The 23,262-nt window shown below is 41.7% G+C and overlaps 1 protein-coding gene across 1 annotated transcript in view; it reads right to left on the bottom strand.

Annotated features, from left to right (window-relative positions):
• The window catches only part of LOC134585304 (E3 ubiquitin-protein ligase RNF213-like), an 86,227-nt gene that overhangs the window by 12,324 nt on the left and 50,641 nt on the right, over positions 1–23,262 (bottom strand). The gene's annotated exons all lie outside the window — the stretch shown is intronic.

Here is a 23,262-nt window from a genome sequence, read left to right as displayed (position 1 = left end):
CCTGATTACTTAACTTTCTGTGGCAGTAAGCTTGATGTTTCATATTGTTTATATTATTCCCAGCTGGAATGATTTGATAATGAGCTCAAAGCCAGCATGAATGAAGGTCCATTATAGAAATCTACATATTCAGCATACCCTGGGGCTTCACATTGTGCTCACCATGTGGGAAGTAGGTATTCCTGACCCTCTGTAATGGCCTGGTCAATCTCTGCTGTGTGCTGGAAACTTCTCTAAGTCTGTTGTTCATCTATTTATCTGGGTATTATACTTACCATTTAGAAGCCTACTGGTCACCCCTAAGATTCACAGGATGGAAGGAGAGATGGATAGACAGAGAAATGGATAGACTGAGAGACAGATAGAGACAGACCGATAGACACAGAGACAGAGATAAACAGTACACTTCTCTCTCTTATTTTCGCCTCTAAGTCATTTATAAATTTACCTGTACCCAGTGCTTTATCCATTCACGCTGTTACATTATTTTACAGAACTTCAAACAATATGATGAATGACTTTGACCACTTCTCCATTAATGACTTTCTTGAATATTACATATTCTATGTTATCAAATTAGGTATAGATATCAGGATTGACATGAGTAACAGAAGGTTTTAATAAGTCAGAACGCTTTCTTTGTCTGAGAAGTCTGGAATGCGGATTGCGGGTCTTGTCCTTATACGAGTTACCATATATACTCGAGTACTGAGACACACGCACTGACATTCACACAGAATCACTCCGACACACATACACTCAGGGCCGACATCAAAAATTTTGGGGCCTCTAACACAGATTGAAGTCTGGGACCCCGGGTGCCCACCTCCAAGCCCCGTCTCCAAATCCCGCCCACAGGAATACACACACAGACACAAATGGACACAGACACAGGAAGATACACACATACTAACATACACAAACACTGAAACAGACATACACACATACTGAAACAGACACACAGACATACACAGACACACACATGCCTAAGGAGATACACATACATACTGACATACAGACACACACACACACACACACACACACACTGACGTACATACACACACATACAGACATACATACAAACTGACATACAAACAGACACACATAAATACATACAGGCACATATACATACATACATACATACAGACATTCATACATACTGACATACACACACATACAGATAGATATATACATACACACTGACATGCATACTGACTTACATACACACTGATAGATATATACATATATACAGGCATACATACTGACACACACACACACACACACACACAGACATACATACTGACATATATACACACACACACACAGACATACATACTGACATATATATATATATACACACACATAAATACATACATACAGACATACATACACATATATACTAAAACACAGACATGCATACTGACATACATACACGCATACAAATAGATATATCCATACATGCATACACACATACTGATAGATATATACATACATATACACATACATAGATACACACATACATACACACTGATAGATCTATACATATATACAGGCATACATACTGACACACACAGACATACATACTGACATACATACTGACATATATACACACACACAGACATACATACATACTGACATATATATATACACACAGACATACATACACACACATAAATACATACATACAGACATACATACACGTATATACTAAAACACAGACATGCATACTGACATACATACACGCATACAAATAGATATATCCATACATGCATACACACATACTGATAGATACATACATATACACATACATAGATACACACATACATACAACATACTGATAGATATATACAGACATACATACATACATACATACTGATAGATATATACATACATACATACATACTGATATATATATATATATACATACATACATACATACACATATATACTGATATATATATACTGACATACATACACACATAGATATATACACACATACATACAGACAAACAGACACATACATGCAGACGCATACATATGCACACATATTTTTCAGCCACCCTCTTCTTCCTTACCTTTTTCGTTGCAGTTCGTCTATGTGAACTGACTGTAACATTGGAAATAGACCGGACGCACAGCCAAATTCTGTGGAACTGTTTCGGGCAGGAAATCCTGCGTGCGGTCGGTCAAAAGAGGCTTCCACAAAACTTTAACCCCATGGCAAATGTACTCTGTTCGTGGGATATGAGCGCTGTTCGCCTATATTGGGCGCTCAGATCCGAGCTATCTGGGGATAGGGTTAATGTGGGGGTCCTGTTCAGTATAATAGAAATTATGTATTTTTATGTATTTTTACTGTTATTGTAAATTGAGATGAGATAATTGAGTTACTACGGTATTGTGTATGTGGGAGTGTTATTGTGTTAATTAGTGTTCCCATTGGTTTGTGTCCCTTTTGTCCCCGTTTACCACCAGGTCAAGGAAAATGTGTATAAAAGGAATGTCTTTTGTGCTCATTAAACAGATCATCTTGTACCTTCATGAAGTTTCAGTTCATGTTTGGGGGATTGGAGAACTACACTCTGGGGATTGCTTATAAGATTGCTAAGAGCTTGTTCCTGTTCCTGTTCCTGCTTTCTGGAATTCGGAGAGGTCGACCTACTGGAAGCTGGACCCTGGTCTTGGGTCCAGAGTGGGTGGAGACTGCGAGACCCCAACCAAGCTGCGGCGGTTCATGGGGTCTTCAGTGGTTATGGTGTCAGGTGGAGTGCTTGGAGCCCTCAGGAAGCACTAGGAGCATCCGTCAGCGGAAGGTATCCGGTCGGGGTGCCAGCTATTCCGTTAAAGAGGGAAACCTCTTGGTTCTACTCCCTATTTAAATATAGTGCTGTACCTGTTTTACTAATTATTCTTTGTCCATGTAATGTTCTAAACTGGAACCTTAGAGGTGAAATTAATTAGTCAATCAATGCACAGACACCACTTGCATACAATATGGGTGCGGGAGCGAGTGGAGTATAAACCCTGATTTGCCTGGCGAAGACTAAACTCAGGCTTTTTTATGTCCTTATTTCTCTCCCTCTTTCCTATCCTTCTCTCTCTCTCTCTCTTCCTGTTTTTGGTGGGGGTCTTCAAGGAGGAAGTGGAGCAGGATGTGATGACTGTTGACAATGGCCCCTTATGGATGTATGATGTTGAAAGTACCTTGACACTTCTAAAAAGTACACTGACTTCTTCTAGCTGGCCCCTGACTTGTCTAAAAGCAAAGATCTCTTATAAACAAAATGTAATTACGTTTAGTATGTCTTAATATAAAGGGACTGAACATCCCCAAAAAAACGATTCAACTTCTTACAAGAGACACATTTGCCCCACTGCTCTCATGTGGTTTTAAAAGATCACATATATTGATCTGTTTTTGAACCTAGAACATTTAGAAAACAAAATGGGGTGGCTATACTCATCCATCACATTCGTCTGTTTTAGGTTACGTGGACTCTCAGATCCAGAGGGGAGATTCCTTATAGTTTCTGGAACCTTGTTCTCCGATACTATACACCTAGTTAATATCTATGCCCCTAATGATCCAGTGCAAGGCTTTTTGAATAAGATAACAGGTTTATTCAACAAACTTTCTCACAGAATTATGATCTCCGGGGTGGGGACTTAATGCAGCCCTGTGTCCAGCAATAGACAGGAGCTCAGCTGGGGCGCACTTGCGCTCTCAAGGTAAAGGGTCACAGGATAAATTGTGAAACTTATTTATCCAGCAGACTGGGCTTATGGTTGTATGAAAGGCACACCACCCAGGCACAAAGGACTACACATTCCACTCTGCACCCCACAACACTTTTTCGCAAATAGACCTGTTTCTCATAAACAGTTTAGGCATAGCCCAAGTTACCAACTCACACATAGGATCTGTATCCTGGCCGACATCATGCTGACCTTTGACAAACGCAGCGCTGCCTGCCACCCCCTGGAGTTGGAAGCTCAATACGGCTGTGCTTCGGGACCCGACTGTGGTTGAGGCAGTACAAAAATAACTTGGGGACTACTTTAGTCTTAACACTAAGCATAATGCCCCACCAGCCACTATTTTGGTAGCCTATAAGGCAATGATTCGTGGTAGCCTCGTCAAATTGGCTATATTGAAAATGAAACAAAAAACACAAACTACAAGACCAACTTAATTCCCTACGCGCAGTGAAACAACAACATAAGCAGTATCCTACCCCTGACAAATTACAGGACGTACGCTCAGGAGTCCGTGAAACACTGCTAGATAACACAGCTAGATCCCTTACCTGGTCTAGGAGGATCTTTTTTACGATCAAGCCTATAAAATTGAATAATTACTAGCTAGGATACTGAAACCCAGACAAAGACACTCCCTGTGACGAACTGAACCTCATCACAGGTTCTTGGAGGGGCCTTCTGGCCAGTCTCCTGCCTCAGGACTATGCGACCTGCAATATATCTTGCCCAATGTACTTTAAAAGGCTCCATTCATGTGATTTATATACTTTTGTAGTCAGAAAGAGAGACCGACCGTTTAGCCCTGATTCACTGGAACTGGTTTGGGCATAGGACCATGTGCATGGTCGGTCAAATTATGACTTCCATGGAAATCCCAAACCCCTGAACCGAACTGGGTGATTTTTTTATATGTTGGTCCCCTAGATCGGGGCTATCAGCGGGTGTGACATGGGGTTTCCATGTGTTTTGGGGGTACTTTTGGGGTGTTGTTAAAATGTATGTTTTCTGTGCCTGGAGATAATTGAGTTTAGTACAATTCCTGACTCAAATATCTCTCAGGCACAGGGGAGGGATTACCTTGTTTTGTGTGGGAGTGTCCTGGACCTGAGAGTGTGTACTTTACCTTAGTCCCCTCTCAAGTCCAGTGGGAAATGCCCCTGGTATATGTCATAGCAAACCCCTTGCATGGGGACCTGCATTTAAGGCCAGTTGTGGCTGCCATTAAACAGTTCCTCTTCACCCTCAACATAGAGCCTCGTCTCATGTGTGGAGGGAACAGCAATATCTACTCTGGGAATTGCTATATCACTATACTCCCTTGGATTATAATCACTTGCTCTTGTAAGAGCATCCTGCTTTACTCTCTGGATTAGGAGAGGTCTACCCACTGGAAGCTGTATCCTGGTCTTGGGTCCATGGTGGGTGGAGGACAACGAAACCCCAACCAAGCTGTATCACTGGCTGTAGAGACTAAAGTGGTTATGGTGTCTAGTGGAGTGCTTGGAAGTACTCAGTGAGCACTAGGAAGCAGCGATTAGTGAAGGTACCCAGTCGGGGTGCCAGGCAGTACACCACACTTGCATATTACTAGAATTAAAGACATACACTGAGCTCTTAAGACTTCCCCAGGTGACATTTCTCAGGTTTTTTAAGATTTTTTTAAAAACCCTGTATAATCACATTCTTCAATCTATAGATGGGTAGGTGAAGGACACGGAGGCCATATACACCTATCTCGCTCAAACTGGACTTGCCAAGATTGACTGATGAGGCTGCGGAGACTTTGGGAGGTCATAACACCAACGACGAAATAGAGACAGCGATATCCTCACTGAAAGGTAATAAATCCCCGGGACTGGATACCTTTGATGGTAGTTATTAAAAGACTTTTAGGGAAGAATTAGTGCCACAAATGAAGATCTGATTTAAGACTTTATAGGGGGCTAGCAAATATCTTCCTGATCCCAAAACCTGACAGGAACGATTCTAATCCAGAGAACTACATACCTTTATCCCTAAACAATCATGAGGTTAAGATTTTGGCAAAGATTCTAGCGGCAAGAATAAATCCCCTACTGCAATTATAAGTCCACGCAGATCAAGTGCTTTTCGAAAATACATGATGGGGGAGTGCCCCTTAATTTCCACCTGTGGAAACCCACTACTGACTCACATAGCTTGCTCACTGGAGTTTGCTTGAAAGTAGGCTATTTAAAGTAGTCTCTTTTAAGTAGGAGTTAAAACAACAGGAGTTGAAATCAAGAGGGTAAATATTGTTTTTGCTCACTTGTATTTTTTGTAACTGGGGATGAGTGCTAGCAAGATTACAAGTTTTACTCAGAGTACATCCTGCTGCATGTATGCATGCCTGGATACATCTGTCCAGGGTCCATACCTCTGTGGTGGGTGTGAGCGAGTGGCTTTTCTGGAAGCTCGGATTGGAGATCTGGAGAGGCAAATTGCAACACTGAGGGAGATTGATAATCTTGAGAGGAGTCTGCTGCTCACTGAGCAGAGTTTAGTGGGTGCAGGTAGTGGAGTGGGAGGAGATGAGACAGTTGGAGAACAGGCACATAGCTGGGTAACAGTGGGGCGAGGAAGCAGATGGGGAGGGAAGAGGAAAGGTTTAGCTAGTCCTGATCTAGTGCAGCCTAACAGATTTGCCCGTTTGAGTGAAGATGTTGGGAGCATCCGCTCAGGAGTAGCTGTACTGCAGGAAGCTGTTCCTTCTAACAGCCGTGGGAACAGCTCCTCTAGTACAGGTGGGGTTGAGAGGGTAAGGAAGTCTAGACAGGTTGTGGTGGTAGGGGACTCTTTTATTAAGAGAGTAGATAGGGTAATCTGCCACTCTGATCGACTCAACCGGACAGTTTGCTGTAGCCCGGTTGCTCGGGTCCGGCATGTTGCCGACAGAGTGGAGGGATTATTGGGAGGGGCTGGGGATGACCCAGCTGTCATGGTCCATATTGGTACCAATGACAAAGTCAGAGGAAAATGGAAGGTCCTAAAGAGTGAGTTCAGGGATCTAGGAAGTAAGCTAAAGAAAAGGACCTCCAAGGTAATATTTTCAGAAATATTACCTGTGCCGCGCGCTACAGCAGAAAGGCAGCGGGAGATTAGAGAGGTCAATGCGTGGCTGAAGTCTTGGTGCAGGAAAGAGGGTTTTGGGTTTTTAGAGCACTGGGCCGATTTTGCGCTTGGGTATAACCTGTATGGCCCTGATGGATTGCACCTAAACGGAAGAGGGTCTGCTGCGCTGGGGGATATGATGGCTAGAAGGTTGGAGGAGATTTTAAACTAGTAGTAGGGGGGAGGGCCAAAGCAATCTAGAAAATGGAGATAGGATAGAAATTAGATGGGCTTTAGCTCAGAACAAAGGGGGTGGAGATGGGGGAAGTTTAGAACAGAGGAGGTATGTAATATTGATAATTCAAAAAAAGTACAAATGACTCATGGTAATATTAAATGTATGCTTACTAATGCAAGGAGCCTATATAACAAAATGGGGGAACTAGAGGCAATAGCATACACTAAACAATACGATAGAATAGGCATAACAGAAACATGGTGGGATGAGACACATGACTGGGCAGTTTACTTAAATGGGTACACGTTATTTAGGAGGGATAGGAAAAACAAGAAGGGTGGTGGGGTATGTTTGTATGTCAGCCATGAGTTAAAGTCAAGTCTTAGGCATGTGAAGTGTGACGAGGAAAATGGAAGCTTTATGGGTAGATATCTGCTTGGGGCAAACAAAGGGAAATACGTTATTGGTTGGGATATGTTATAAACCACCAAATATAAATATTAATGAGGAAGAACTGCTGTTAGAGCAAATTGGTAAAGCTGCAAATCGGGGTAACACGTTAATTATTGGAGATTTTAATTACCCGGACATAAATTGGGATAGAGGGACTAGTACTTCAGCTAGGGGAATCCGGTTTTTGAATGTGTTAAATGACACCTTTATGTCACAACTAGAAAGGATGCTTGTCTGGATCTCGTTATAACAAACAATGTTAATCTTTTAACCAACATTCAAATAGGGGAGCATTTGGGAAATAGTGATCACAATATGGTAACTTTTGAAATAAACTCAAAAAAGCAAAAGCACGTGGAGTATATTAAAACGTATAATTTTAAAAAAAGCCAATTTTAATAAGATTAGGGCAGCTCTACAACATATCGAATGGCATAAACTCCTTAGTGATAAAAACACTGAGGATAAATGGAAACTATTCAAACAAATATTAGAAAGGTACATTTCACAGTATGTACCATTGGGTAATAAATATAAAAGAAACAAATTAAAACCAATGTGGCTTAGTAGAGAAGTAAAACAAGAGATTAAAAATAAGAAAAGGGCTTTTAAAGCATTTAAATCGGACAAATCAGAGGCATCCTATATAAGATATAAGGAAGCCAATAATACTTGCAAAAAGGCAATTAAAGTGGCTAAACTAGAAAATTAGAAATTGATAGCCAAAGAATGCAAAACCAACCCCAAATTGTTTATCAAGTTATTACTATTTTTCTTCAGTATATATTAATGAGGTTCCTATGGCAAGAGATATGCAAATGATTTCTGAAACAAACTTGCAGATAACTTGTGATTGGATAACTCGAGACAAGGTGCTACAGCTATTAAAGAAAAGTAATGTAAATAAAGCTCCGGGGCCTGACGGTATCCACCCACGAGTACTTAAGGATCTAAGTGGGGAAATAAGTGAACCTCTGTATTTAATTTTTCAAGATTCTTTTGTTTCAGGTATTGTACTGGAGTATTGGAGGAAGGCAGATGTTGTTCCTATATTTAAAAAGGGTTCAAAATCCTTGCCTGGAAATTTTAGACCTGTGAGCTTAACTTCTGTGACTGGGAAATTATTTGTAACGGCTATTAAGGGATAATATTCAGGAATTCATTGGGAAGAACTGTGTTATTAGCAATAATCAGCATGGTTTTATGAAACATAGGTCATGTCAAACTAACCTAATTGCATTCTACGAAGAAGTAAGTAGAAATATAGATCAGGGTGTTGCAGTGGATGTGATCTACTTGGATTTGCCAAGGCATTTGATACTGTTCCTCACAATAGGTTAGTCTTCAAACTAAAAGAAATTGGTCTAGATGAATATTCTTGTTCTTGGGTAGAACATTGGCTTAAGGATAGAGTACGAGTTGTCATAAATGGTACATTTTCAAGCTGAACAAAAGTGGTAAGTGGTGTCCCTCAGGGTTCTGTTTTGGGACCGCTTCTATTTAACATATTTATAAATGATCTTGAAATGGACAATGAAAGCCATGTATCAGTGTTTGCAGATGACACAAAACTTTGTAAAGTAATAAAATGTGAGCAGGATATTGCCTTGCTGCAGAGGGATTTGGATAGATTGGGGGACTGGGCACTAAAATGGCAGATGAAATTTAACGTAGAAAAATGCAAAGTTATGCACTTCGGGGTTAAGAATGTACAAGCAATTTACACCCTAAATGGTAGTGAACTAGGGATAACCACATACGAGAAGGATTTGGGAATTGTTATAGACAACAAATTAGGTAGCAAAATGCAATGTCAATATGCCGTTGCTAAGGCCAGTAAGGTTTTGTCATGTATAAATAGGGGCATAAATTCTCGAGATGAAAATATAATTTTGCCTCTTTATAAATCGCTGGTTAGACCACACCTTGAATATGCTGTGCAATTTTGGGCACCTGTTCTAAAGAAAGATATCATGGCACTAGAAAAAGTGCAGAGACGAGCTACAAAATTGATAAAAGGAATGGAGCATTTTAGTTATGAAGAAAGGTTAAAAAATGTAAATCTCTTTAGTTTGGAAAAACGGCGCCTAAGAGGGGATATGATAACATTACACAAATATATTCGGGGCCAGTACAAACCATTATCTGGAAATCTATTCATAAACAGGGCTATACATAGGACACAAGGTCACACATTTAGGCTTGAAGAAAGGAGATTTCATCTAAAGCAAAGAAAAGGTTTTTTTACAGTAAGAGCAATAAGGATATGGAATTCTTTGCCTGAAGAGGTGGTTTTGTCAGAGTCTATACAGATGTTTAAACTGCAATTGGATAAATACTTGCAAAAACAAAACATACAGGGATATAATTTCTAATTAGTGGGGTAATAGCTGCTTGATCCAAGGAGACATCTGACTGCTATTTTGGGGTCAAGAAGGAATTTTTTCCTAGTTTGTTGCAAAATTAGAAGCGCTTCAGACTAGGTTTTTTGCCTTCTTTTGGATCAACAGCAAAAGCATATGTGAGGAAGGCTGAACTTGATGGATGCAAGTCTCTTTTCAGCTATGTAACTATGTAACTATGTCACATTGATATCATTTGGAGACAGACCAAGACTGAGATGCTGTTTTTGATCCTGTCACTAGACGTTGAAAAGGCGATTGACAGGGTCAAATGGCCCAACTTTGTCACCCTATTGTCTTGTCTAGGATTCCCAGAACCCTACATTAGAGCGATCAGGGCAATGTATACAGATGTCAAAGCACAGGTCAAGATTTAGGGGGCTTCGAATGTACCATTTCAACTCAGTTACGGGACCATACAGGGCTTCCCACTTTGCCCGCTGCTGTTTATACTGGCCCTTGAACCCATATTACATAGGATTAGGAACCATCCCGATATTCATGGGGTGACAGTGGGAGGAGAACAGTTTAAGGTCTCTGGATATGCGGATGATATCCTACTTACGTTAACTATACCTAAAGAATCCATGCAGGCCCTGATAGAGACTTTAGATGACTATGGTAACTTATCGGGCTACAAGGTCAATCTTAATGTTAGCTGCCGACACAACTTGTATTACTGAAGCACACCACATAAAGATTAATCGTATGGCTTTCAAATATTTGGGGATTGACCTCTAATCCCACTCAAAGATATAAATAACTAAGTTTCCATGTTTACCCCTTAAGGACCGGCCTGTTTTTGCGATGTTGTACGTTAAGGACCAGAGCAGTTTTAACACTTTTGTGGTGTTTGTGTTTAGCTGTAATTTTCCTTTCTCTCATTTACGGTTCCCATGCAAGTTATATATTGTTTTTTTCAGGACAAGAAGGGCTTTCTTTACATACCATTATTTGTATCATGTCCATATATTGTATTTAAAAGAAATAATAAAATATGGTGAAAAATTTAAAAAATACATGTTTTTGGACTTTTACTTGAAAAATATTTTACTTATCTACAAAAGCTAATGAAAAAAACAGCTAAATACCGTATATACTCGAGTATAAGCCGAGTTTTTCAGCACATTTTTTGTGCTGAAAAACCCCAACTCGGCTTATACTCGAGTCAGTGTTTGTATTATGGCAATTTGCATTGCCATAATACAGACTGGGGGAAGAGGGGTGCTGGCAGAGCTGTACTTACCTTTCCTGCAGCTCCTGTCAGCTCTCTCCTCCTCTGCGCCGTCCGTTCAGCACCTCGGTCAGCTCCCAGTGTAAGTCTCGCGAGAGACTTACAGTGTGAACTGACAGAAGAGCTGCACGGACCGGTGCGGAGGAGAAGGGAGCTGACAGGAGCTGCAGGACAGGTAAGTTACAGCTCTGCCAGCCCCCCTCTTGCCCCCACTGAACTACCAATGCCACTAGGACCACCAGGGAAGGAGCCCCCCTCCCTGCCAGCTAGTAAGCAGGGAGGGGGGACGAAAAAATGAATAATAATAAAAAATAAATTAATAATATAACAAAAAAATGAAAATAATAATACAATAATAATAATAAAAATAGTAATAAAAAAAATAATATAACAATTTTTTTTTAAAATAATAATAATAAAAAATATATTAAAATGCCAACCCCCCCACCCAGGCTCTGCATCACACTCTGCATCACACTCTGCATCACACTCTGCATCACACTCTGCATCACACACACACACTGCATTCACGCACACACTGCACTCATACACACACACTGCACTCATACACACACACTGCACCCATACGCACACGCTGCACCCATACGCACACGCTGCACCCATACGCACACGCACCCATACGCACACACTGCATTCTCATACGCACACACTGCATTCTCATACGCACACACTGCATTCTCATACGCACACACTGCATTCATACACACACACTGCATTCATTATATACACACACTGTAAATAAATATTCAATATAATTTTTTTAGGATCTAATTTTATTTATAAATTTACCAGTAGCTGCTGCATTTCCCACCCTAGTCTTATACTCGAGTCAATACGTTTTCCCAGTTTTTTGGGGTAAAATTAGGGGCCTCGGCTTATATTCGGGTCGGCTTATACTCGAGTATATGCGGTAGATTCAAAATTTTGTCCCGAGTTTAAAAACACCCAGTGTTTACATGCTTTATTGCTTTTTTTTGCAAGTTATAGGCCTATAAATACAAGTAGAACATTGCTGTTTCAATATATATATTTTTTTTAAATTTATCAATAGCGACATTGTAACACTGTCCTAAATCCCCGAATCACACCTCACATGTACATATTTTTTTAAAAGTAGACAACCCAGGGTATTCAAAATGGGGTATGTCCAGTCTTTTTTAGTAGCCTTTTACATTGATAAATTGTACCATAGGTCCAATGCCAAAATTAATAATATTAAAAATAAATAAAAGGAATGAGTAATTTGTTGAGGCAGGCCTTACCTCACACTCAGAGAACCAACAATGCTCAAGCTCTGCATTTAACATCCTGCAGAAACTCCCACAACTCCCAGTTACTGACTGAAGCTTGGAAGATACTTCACCTCATTTATTCTTGCATTTCTACCATATTATCATGTGTTACTATAGAATTGTTACCATTTTTTACCTGTAGTTGGCCACTGTCATGTTATGTGCATGCAATTATTATTATTGTCATTTAAGGTTTCTGACCAATATTTCATGTGCACATTATTAATATTTTGGGTGTTAGAATTTGGTTGCTAAGCTTTTCAGTTGTATACAACACATGGCTACTCTACCCTCCCCCTTTTTCCAATGCTCCTCCCGGCTGTAAATACCTTCATATAACTGTTCCATTCCATCTCCATCTCTGTTCTTCAGGCCTAATCTCACTCACAGAAACAACAATATTCAAGCTCTGCATTTTTTCCAGAGCACTACTCACCCTCCCATCCTCTTGCTGACCCAGGTTCCCTCTAAATATATAGCATGCTCCTCCAGCTATTTGAGATTCTCACTAAATTACCTCTTCATTCCCTTTATATTTTACCAATAACTGCTACTCTCTGTTAACTTTTTTTAGCCATCAAATTTATTTTATTCTTACCAAGTTTTTTTTTTTTTAAAGTAAACCATTCTTCTATTGAATAAAACGTTTGTTACTATAAGGTGGTATTTAAATGAAAATTATAACTATCTATATAATAACAAATAGATGTGAGAAAGATTTCTGGGTGGAGAATATATAGAACAATAAGTATTGTTAACAACATGAATATTATTTAAATAATTATTACAAAACTTCATGGTTGATAATAACACAACCTTTGAATGTTTATAAACTATTATGAGTATTATTAGTAGTGTTGGTATATTTTAGGTAGTTAGAGTCTAGTGAATATACAAATTGAATACTATGATTGTAAAGTACTGATACAATCGTAACTAGGTGGTATTAATGGTATAGGAATGTAATTCATGAATACAAATGACTTCAAGAGTTTAAGTTCACTAGAAAACATGATTCATGGAAATATAAGTGGATGGGATATAAAAGTAATACATGTATCAGTACCTAAGTAATATCACTTCTTGAAAATGAAAAAAAGTTTTTTATATGTGTCAGTATTAGGACTATATGTTAAAGGGACACTATAGTCACCTGAACAACTTCAGCTTAATGAGGTAGTTCAGGTGAGAACTATAGCTCCCTGCAGCCTCTCTCATGTTAACACTGTATTTTCTGAGAAAATACAGTGTTTACATTGGAAGCTAGGAACACCTCCAGTTGCAGTCACTCAGACGGCCACCAGAGGGACTTCCGAGTTGATGAATGCATAATTTGCATTCATCCGCATTTGACGTCGTCACGCTTGGGTGAAGACATCAAACATGCTATCAGCAGACAGGAGATAGGAGGCACTGTGAACGCGACTCCTATGTCCCATAGTAACCCCAGAGCCTGTCAGCTCAGAGTCGACAGTGGGGAGATAAGATCTCCTGCACAAAGCGTCGGCTCGAGCTGACAGGCTGAAGACAGGAGGATGCAGAGATGTCCTGACTTCAAACAGTAAGTACACTTATTTTAGAAATTTAGAGTGAGTGTGAGAGAGTGTGTGAGTGAGAGAGTGTGTGAGTGCGAGAGAGACAGAGTGTGAGAGAGACAGTGAGTGTGAGAGTGTGAGAGAGACAGAAACAGACAGGTAGAAACAGACAGATAGAAAGAGATAGTGTGTATATGTTTAACAATATTTAAAATCTGTGTGGTTTTATACAAACACTATATAGAGATTTCTCTATATATAGTGTTTGTATACTTACTTTGGGTTAGGAGGGGGGCGGGCAGAGACAGCGAGCTGAGCTGTCAGTCATCTTGCGAACGCGCATACCGTGCACATGCACGGTAGAGCGCTCAGTGTTCATTGATAGGGCGGCATTCAATGCCGCTCTATGAAGAATGTGATTTGTGCAGCGTGAACCCGCGCATGCGCACCAGATCGCTATGACGCTTCTCTAAGAGAAGCGTCTGAATGAGCCCTGCTACTTCGTCATTTTGACAAAAAAGGGGGCGCGGCCTGACGGGGATCTCGGCGCTGGAACAGAGGTGAGTTTTAATAATAAAAAAATACAGATTTCTTTTTTTTATGGGAAGTTCATATCAAAACAAGAAAGAAGGCATGGGGATCTGTCTTTCTTGCTTTTATATGTTGACTATAGTGATCCTTTAATTATATAGAACATATACAATGTGTTGGTTCTCTCCCGTCCCTGCTGGTGGTGGTATCAAGGTGGCCCTCAGAAAAAAAAATAAAGTGGATATCAAGGCACTCCAAGGAAACTCCTTTGCAGTAGTGGTGAGAGCTGTCCTTACTGGGACCACCTCAGATAGCAGTTTATTTTATTTATTTTTTTACTCATCTTTTCATTGACAATTTATACACAGGATCCTCAACCCTTGTGGATTGACTAAATTAATTTCTGCGACTAATTCTCATAATGGTGATGTACACTTTTTTGGCATAGGAAGCATGCGCTGTAGGGATTTTTACAACTGATCTATTTATGAATATATTGACATGTTAGATTTGATATACTCTTTAGCATATTGAGTACTGTTTTGGTTTTTATTATTGTTTTTGACATTTGTGGTTGTAACATTTGAGGAAGTAAAGTTTATGTGCTATAGCACAACTACAGAGTAATGAGGTTGCAGAGCACTTGCTAGGGTGCTCTGAGCCTAATTGCATGGCGGGGGTAGGCTTTATAAGCCTTCCCCCGCCCTGCAGAGCACAGTCTGCGCGGTGCCCTCTATGGGTGAAGATGGATTACATTTTTTGCACATTTTTGTTTTTTCAAAGTGCGACGGTTATTATATACTTTTATTTGGCCTTTTTTGGGGCTGAAAAAAGATTTTAGAAAAAAGGAGACCTCAAATGGTAATTTTTTTTTTTTTTAACAGGTACCTAGTTATTGGTCCCCCCTCACTATTTTTAGGGTGAGGGAGGTAGGTAGGGGTTAATTAATTTTGTTGGGAGGGGGGTGACTAAAAGTTTGCGGACCCCTAGTCAACTGGGGGGGTGATACATTTTTATTTAGGGCCCCCACCCACCGATCAGCCCCCCCACCTATTCTAATTTAGGGCCCCCAACCACCGCTCGGGGTGGGGGCCGGGGGAGAAGACAATAGGTCCCCTCTTATTTTACTTTAGGGTGGGGGCCAGTGGGGAGGACAATAGGTCCCCCCTTTTTGGTATTTAGGGCCCCCACCCACCGCTCAGGGGTGGGGGCCAGGGAGGAGGACAATAGCCCCCCCTTATTCTAATTTAGGGCCCCCACCCACCGCTCAGGGCTGGGGCAGGGGGGAGGACAATAGGTCCCCCCCTTATTTTACTTTAGGGCCCCCACCCACCGCTCACGGGTGGGGGTCACGGGGAGGACCATAGGCCCCTCCCTTATTCTAATTTAGGGCCCCACACCCACCGCTCAAGGGTGTGGGCTGGGGGGAGGACAATAGGTCCCCCCTTATTCTAATTTAGGGCCCCCACACACCGCTCAGGGATGGGGGCCGGGGGGAGGACAATAGTTCCCTCCCCCTTATTTTACTTTAGGGCCCCTACCCGCTATTCAGGAGTGGGGGCCTGGGGGGGCATAGGTCTCCCCTTCAGGTTAGAAGCCCCCACTTGTGCGGCACATGTGGGGGCTCGGGAGTGGGGACACGTGTTTTTTACAGCGTCACTGTTTACTAGACATGCCCCTACTCGCGGTATAGCGAGGTAGGGACATAATTTACTAATACTAAGTAATCTTTACTTAGTATTAGTACATTTGGCTGAAAGACCAATTTAGGTCCTTCAGCCTTTTGGTAGATAGCTCCCTAATACCGTGGGAATTAGGGAGTTATCTACTTATTCATTCCCGTCATCCCATTGACTGGCTAAGTAACTTACATTTTATATGAATGTGTGTTACTTGATAAGTGTTGCAAGTGTTGTAAGTGTTGCAAATGCTTACAGCTGAATTCTGGCTATGTTTGTATACTTTTTATTTAAACTTGTATACAGTGTAACATTCTTCAACTGGGTAGGTATATTAGTACTTCGGCAATACTGTGCTTCGGAACTTCAACACTTCGGTAACTTCGGCAATTCGGAACTTCGGCAAGTCAGCTATTCGGACATTCAGAAGTATCCGAATGTCCGAATTGCCCGAAGTTTGTCTGAATTGACATTCGGAACGAAACGAATTGCACATGTCTAGCACTTGCTACTAAAGCAAGTATACGAAATGCGCAAATCTGATTATTAAATACTTATCAATTATTTTGTATCTAATTTTAAAGGCGGTATCATATTCATAAAATTGGTATATGTTAGTGATTCACAGTTCTTATTTAGAAAGTTACAAATCTTGATTTTATTGTCTACAAAGACATTAATGCACCTGAGCCAGGGGATCTTTCGGATTGCTTTATAGTTTCTATTGGATCAACACTTTGTAAATATTTTATTTTATCCATTTAATATAATATGTATATTTTTATTTATTTTATTTTCAAGTAGTTATGAAGTAGCGTGGATATGGATATCAATACATAGCTGAAACAGAGGAAGTTTGAAGTAAAACAGTAAGAAGGGTAAAACCTCAAACTTCAAAGAACTCTCATATAACAGAACATGGTGACTAATATCTTGTCTTATGCTCAATGACTGTGATATGAATGTGATGCAAAAGATGTATGAATGGACAGGTTAGTGACATTGTGTTATGGTTTAAAAGGGATTCTCCAGTGCAAGGAAAACATATTTGTTTTCCTGGCACTGCAGGACCCTGGAGTGCCCCTCTCCCTCCCACCCCCCATTGCGGGTCAGTATCAGCCCACTCTCCTCCCCCGCCAACGTTAGCCTGCGGGGGAGACCTAATGCGCATGCGCAGCAATGGCCGCGCACGCACCTTAGACCTCCCCATTTGAAAGCATTATTCAATGCTTTCCTATGGGGATTACGGCGACGCTGGAGGTCCTCACATAGCGTGAGGACGTCCAGCGTTGCTTTAAACACTTTTCGTGTTCTAAGAACACGGAAGTCCCTCTAGTGGCTGTCTCATAGACAGCCACTAGAGGAGGACTTAACCCTGCAAGGTAAATATTGCAGTTCATGAAAACTGCAATAATTACACTTGCAGGGTTAAAGGTAGTGGGAGTTGGCACCCAGACCACTCCAATAGGCAGAAGTGTTCTGGGTGCCTGTAGTGTCCCTTTAAGACAAACCATAAACAGATGGAATGTAGAATATTACATATTCTATGTTATCAAATTAGGTATAGATATCAGGATTGACATGAGTAACAGAAGGTTTTAATAAGTCAGAAAACTTTCTTTGTCTGAGAAGTCTGGAATGCGGATTGCATGTCTTGTCCTTATACGGGCAGAGTTATATTTAAAAGGTCTGACGTCATTATGGTCATAGCTATATAGAATAGTGGATAAAGGACCACAAGGCTTGTTCTCCATCTATTCTCTAACTTGGTAATGTCTAACTCTCCCTTCAGGAGTCCATAAATTAACATCTGCTGTTGAGCATCTATTATCCTGTAACAACTTTGTTGTTTTTTTTTTTTATATATCAGTAACTGTAAGATTAATCCTGAAGAAAATGTAAGTATGATGCGTATTGATGTTTCTAACTGACACACAGAAGAATCATAATATAGATGTATATTAACATTGTAAGAAGAAGAAAGTGAATGTATTACATCTGGCCGGTGTTACATCAAAATTCCCTACTCGTGAAAATCCCCTACCCTCATCACTTTCTGTGACGGAAACCAGCTGGATCCTGTGCTGCACATGCGTGCTAGCATTCCTGCTACTCCCCCACAACAAGGTCCTGGAAGGTAAGTAAAGCTAGTTTTACACTTTCATTATAGTTAGTGCATTCACTAAGCTTAGGCACACGGGACATTTAGGGTTAATGTTAGGGTTGAAATTAGGGTTAGGATTAGGGACTTGTTTATATTTAGTGATATTTCATATTAGGAGAATATCTATACATTTTTATTTTTCACACTTTATTTTAACCCTTACCCCAAGGGTTAGGATTAGAATAGAGAGTGAAAGAGGTTAAAATAACTTACCTAAACCTAATTTGAACCCTCACTTAACCCTAAATGTCCCATGTGAATGCACTAACTATAATGAAAGTGTAAAACTAGTTTTACTTACCTTCCATGACCTTGCTGTGGAGGAGTAGCAGGAGTGCTAGCACGCATGTGCAGCACAGGATCCAGCTGATTTCCCTCACACGACGGTAGGGGATTTTCACGAGGTAGGGGAATTTGATTGAACATCTGCCGTGCCAGGCTTTTCTGGTCAATCACAATTCAAATAAGTGGGGTGTGCTGAGAAAGAGAAGAAGAGGACAGATCCATTACCCGTTTTAAAGCAGCTTGAATTTAATTGTGTATATCAACATCAGGCAAACCACCCACCAAGAAGAGAAAAGAAAATTATATCATAAGAAGAAGAAAGTGAATGTATTACAGACTTAAATACCTGCCATCAAGGGTCATATGGACATCAAGCCTACTGTTGCATAATTTGTCAGCATATGTGTCTTTTGGCATCACCCAATGACACAAGGGACTTTACATATGCTGTAACGGAGCTCCCTGTACCCCTGGCTGGGTACCTCCGCCAAGGATTGCTTCCTAGCTGGAAACTGCAGCACTTCTGCCCACAGTCGACGTGGCTTGACTGGGGTCCTGGAACCGCTCCCTCCTGGAGCCGAATGGGGAACTCGCTCTATCCACCCCCAGGCACTGGACAACACTCAGTCCTGGGAGCTCTAGTCCATACAAGGACATTCCCCGTTGAATTCTCCACACTGGAACAAGCTGGAGTAGTGATTAGCCCTTTCCCCTCCCAGTAACCAGACGACACATAGTTCTGGGAGTATAAGCTGGAATGCATTTATTCAGACCAACTGGTCGGTTTATATGCAAGTCCCCATACAAGGGGTTTCCCATAACAAATTCCAGGGGCATTCCCCACTGGACCTGAGAGGGGACAAGATACACACTGTAATTACATTGGCTCTCAGGTCCAGGACACTCCCACACAAAACAGGATTATCCCTCCCCTGTGCCTGGGAGATAATTGAGTCAAGAACTGAACTAACTCAATTATCTCCAGGCACAGAGAAACATACAATATTACAAAACCCCCCCAAATACTTTTAAAACACATAATAACCCCACACAAGTTACATCCCCTTATAGCCCCGATCTGGGTGACCAACATATCCAAAAATCACCCAAATCGTTTCAGGGGTTCGGGAATTTCTGGAAGTCCTAAATTTGACCGACTGTGCACATGGTGCTATGCCCCAAATAGTTCCATGATATCAGTGCTAACGGTCGGTCAAGTTCGGTAGTCTTTAAAAGGTTTCCCTGCAGGGCCCATAGTCTGTGGGCAGGAGGCTGGCAAGCAGGCTCCTCCAGGAGCTCATGGCAAACTCATGTGAGAAGGGTAGTTTGTCACATATGCATACATCATTCTCCAGGGATGAGAGATTCCTATCGCTCCAGCAACTGGTAGATGAAGCTCTGGGCACCGGCAGGGAGATTTTAGCCCTGCTGCGGGCGAGCAGCAGGGCTCTACAGTGAGTATAAAGCTGGGGCAGGGAGTGTGTAGTATGTACCTCCAGTGTGGGTAGACAACGTATTTGGTCTGGACCACCAGGTAGTTCAGCACCCAAAGGATCAGCATGGACGATATTCCCTGTTACTGCATGTGAAGCTGTGCAGAAGGGGGGAGGGGGAGGAAATAGAGGACTTAAGCAAAGACAATACACACATTACACACGGCCAGCCAACATCACACAGCCAGCAGACATTACACACACACATTACACACAGCCAGCAAGCATCGCACACACGTTGCCAGCACAAAACACACATGCATTACAAACAGCAAACATCACACACTATACACAGAGAGTAACTTTCTTACACATATTACACACAGCCAGCAAATATCCGACACACATTACACACAGCCAGCGCACACCAGAGACACACTGCATACAGGTGGAACACACTGCACACAATTTTTTCATATCACCTATTTTTGTCTCAGTTTTTCCATTTGGGTTTAATTTGCAAAAATTCTAACTTTAGTGAATAACCGAGTTAATGTCCAGTGCTCTAGACAGGGGCCCCAATCTGAAATTATTTTATGCGTTATGACAACTAGATTGTCATGATTTACAAGTAGATTGTTATGGTGGACAAGTAGATATTTTAAAAAAATGTCCACACCCCTCTTCAAACCAAAGCACCATATTATACAATTACTAACTACATCTCTGGCAACTTTTCCATGTTTAAATTGTGAATAGGCAATACAGATTTTGTACTTTTTATGAAAGTTATTTAATTTTACTCTATATTGTATCTGTTTTTGCTTCAATTTTTATATTTTACGTTTTGACTGTGTTAAGTAAGAGAACCACTGCATCCATCCTATATTTCTCAAGTGTACCACTTGTGGTGGAATCTCGGTAAAAATAAATTTAGTAGGCCGAGATTACCACGTGGCATGTGTACGTGCATATGCTGACGTATCGATCAGTTGGTTGCACGAGGCAAGATACGATCAGTAGTGTACGGAGCATGTGCAAGAATACAGGATGTAGTATTCCCCTCCTCCATTGTGCTGGACAAGCCATGCGGTCAAGCAGGAAGTTAATTCTTACTTGTATTGATTGGTCAAGAGAATGTGCGGGTGGAGCTTAATATGGGAGGAGTTATGTGCCTATATAAGGAGCCTGCACTATTGTCCGGGGCTCAGAACTTGTTGTATTTTGGTGACGCTAGTCCCTCTGAGTCCCGATCGGTGATCCAATAAAGAATCTCTTCCTTCCAGAAGAAACCTGTGTCCATCTCTCTGTGCTTCGCTTCCGTCAGTTTCTCCGGTATCATTTGGTGCATTGGCCGGAAAGCTCATCGTTCAACGGTAGCTGAGAGGCAGAGGCGTGAGACGGTCTATCTTTGCCCACGTTCTCTACGGCTGCACCCCTGAACTTCTGCATGGACCTCCCTTCGTCTCGGCGCCACTGGTCTGTTGTCCAGGAGATCATCGGCCTCTACGTAAGAAGTGCTGGGGTGTCCCCGTCGATGAGTGTGAACTCAGGTTCAGGAACGAGGAGGTAAGACAACTGCTGTTTTAGACGGCAGACCCACTAGGGGTATACTGATTGTGCGTTAGGCCCATAAGTGGTTATTTGTGTATGGAATCTGCCCCCTCTGTCGGAGGGAAGGAGCGAAGGCGCACCGCTCGATCGAACGCTCTTTAGTCAGACCGTTTGATTTGGTTAGTCAGGCGGGGTCCTGTGTAAATAGCCCTAGCCGGACACCGGTGTCTTGTCTAGACTAGCGTTCTAGGGTGTATATTACGTTCGCTAGGTCGGAGGGACCGGGAGACTAAGCGGCGCCTGTGTAAATTCGGTTCGCTAGCTCTCAACCTATCTTGGCTATGTGGGAAGGCGTGTAAATTTGGAACCCACTAGATTTTTGATAGTAATCGACTAAGAGGCGCCTGTGTAAATTCGGTCCTCTAGCTCGCTATATGTGGTGCTTGGGCAGTGTGGCTAACCAAAACGGGTGTATATAGTTTTAGGTAGTCCATCAAGGTACTGGCCAATAGTTTAGTTGGGAATTGTAAATGTGATAAAGATTGTTTAGTAGAGTGTATATCTATCTTGTTAGATAGCGCGAGCTCAGCCGTCTAGCGAGAGTGTTAATAGTGTGTTGCTGTATTATAGTGCACGGTACCATAACCCTGTATATTTACTGACACTGTATATAAGTACTAATCATTGTCGTCCATTGCATGTTTAACACCATAACCACTAATAATTGTATTGTGACCTTAACTTGTGCTTTGACCTATGCTAACCGTACTGTAACCGCTATTTGTAAAAGACGATGTTACTGGGGTGTGTTATAGACGGGTAATTCGTATATAGAGAATTATAGCGTGGGTGACTGTATAGTTTCGCCAAAGGGCATAATATTGATTATCTAGTGACTGGTGTAACAGCTGTGTGTGTACGGGAATTCCCTGAGTGTTTATTGTGTTATTGTATACGTTTCACTTGGTAACCGTACCACGTGGTGCTGTTGCCAGAGGAAACGGGTGTGACTGTTGAATAGTACGCGTGCATAGTATTCGTTGTCAACAACGTTCCATTGATAAGTATGGGCGCGTCGCAGTCAACGATTCCGGATCCCTTAGGTTGTATGGTGAAGAATTTTAAAAAGGGATTCAAGACATGTGATTTTGGGGTTAAAATGTCTCCTGTACGTTTGGTCACTTTGTGTACTAGGGAGTGGCCTACTTTGGTTGCGGCATGGCCGCCACGTGGCAGTTTGGATCCAACTCTGGTACAGCGCTTACACGTGGCTGTATCGGGTAGGCCTGAACTTTACGGCCAGTTTCCTTATATTGATTGTTGGAGACAGGCCGTAAATGACTCGCCAAAATGGCTTCAGACATGCCACGAGGAGCAATGTCGCCTCATGGTAGCTAGGACTTGTTTGTCCACTAGGACTGGTGTTAGGCCCATTTTGGACACGCCCCCTGAGTCCGAGATCCCTTTGCCGCCCCCTTACTTTCCGTTAAGAGGAAGTGACGCAAATGCAGGAAGTCCTGCAACCCTTCCCTCATTGCCCTCATCCACTTCCGCTTCCTCCTCCAGTACAGAATCCACCCCCTCTCGTACTAAATCTCCCCTTCCGGAATCAG

The sequence above is a fragment of the Pelobates fuscus genome, unplaced genomic scaffold (genome assembly GCF_036172605.1).
Source record: "Pelobates fuscus isolate aPelFus1 unplaced genomic scaffold, aPelFus1.pri H_1, whole genome shotgun sequence".
Classification (NCBI taxonomy): domain Eukaryota; kingdom Metazoa; phylum Chordata; class Amphibia; order Anura; family Pelobatidae; genus Pelobates; species Pelobates fuscus.
The sequence above is the reverse complement of the archived record's forward strand: the minus strand, read 5'-3'. Positions and strand labels throughout refer to the sequence as shown.